This window comes from Tupaia chinensis, unplaced genomic scaffold (genome assembly GCF_000334495.1).
Source record: "Tupaia chinensis unplaced genomic scaffold, TupChi_1.0 Scaffold000403_1, whole genome shotgun sequence".
NCBI classification, from domain to species: domain Eukaryota; kingdom Metazoa; phylum Chordata; class Mammalia; order Scandentia; family Tupaiidae; genus Tupaia; species Tupaia belangeri.
In genome coordinates, this window is record NW_006159905.1 from 532,449 (window position 1) to 533,211 (window position 763).

General features: G+C 48.5%; 1 non-coding gene across 1 annotated transcript; it reads left to right on the forward strand.

The window, feature by feature from the left end:
• The first annotated feature begins 581 nt into the window (after positions 1-581).
• Positions 582-688, forward strand: LOC114008855 (U6 spliceosomal RNA). Its single transcript, XR_003550354.1, has one exon. It is a non-coding gene; the product is annotated as a U6 spliceosomal RNA (small nuclear RNA).
• Positions 689-763: the final 75 nt, after the last annotated feature.

The following is a 763-nucleotide window of genomic DNA, read 5'->3' on the forward strand; positions in this document are numbered from 1 at the left end:
GGCTTCCTGGCTGCAGCGTTAGAGCAAGCCAGCGTGGCCAGCTCTGAACAAGCGCTGCTGGAGGCCGAGCATCTCACCCCATCTCATGTCTCTTATTTGAAAATGTAATTTTATAATGTCTTACTTCCATTTAATTGTACATGTTTATGAGGTACAATATAGACTGTAAAGCATACAAACAGTGTGGGATAATCCAAGCCAGGATGGTATCGTATACCATGTTCATTGTTTTTAACAGACCACATCATGTGTGCCATTCATTTTTGTTCTCCCTGCTTTGCTTTTTTCTTTTTCAAGATATATACATGATGGGAACCAGCAGTTAGTGTAATGGCTATGTCGCTGGACTCCCACGTAGTCGACCGTGGTTCACGTCCCAGACCCGGTGGCTTAAAACTCACGCCGGGCGCGTGTGCGTGCATGCCCAAGATCCTGAGAGGAGAATGGAGGAGAAGGGCTTGCGGTGTGACCATCTCCCCGGGGGGTGATTTCTCGCTTTCTCTCTGTCTCTCTCTGTCTGTCTGGTGAGCGCACGCCCTATAGCGAAAATCTCTCCAAAAAAAAAAAAGATATATACATGAGTGCTCGCGTCGGCAGCACATATACTAACATGGGGCGGATACAGAGAAGGTTACCGTGGCTCCTACGCAAGGATGACACGCAGATTCATGAAGCCTTCCATATTAAAAAAGGAAAACACAAGACGCCTGTGAGATTGGCAGGCTGTTCTGCCCCCTCGGCTGTGGAGTGCGGCTCCTGCTCC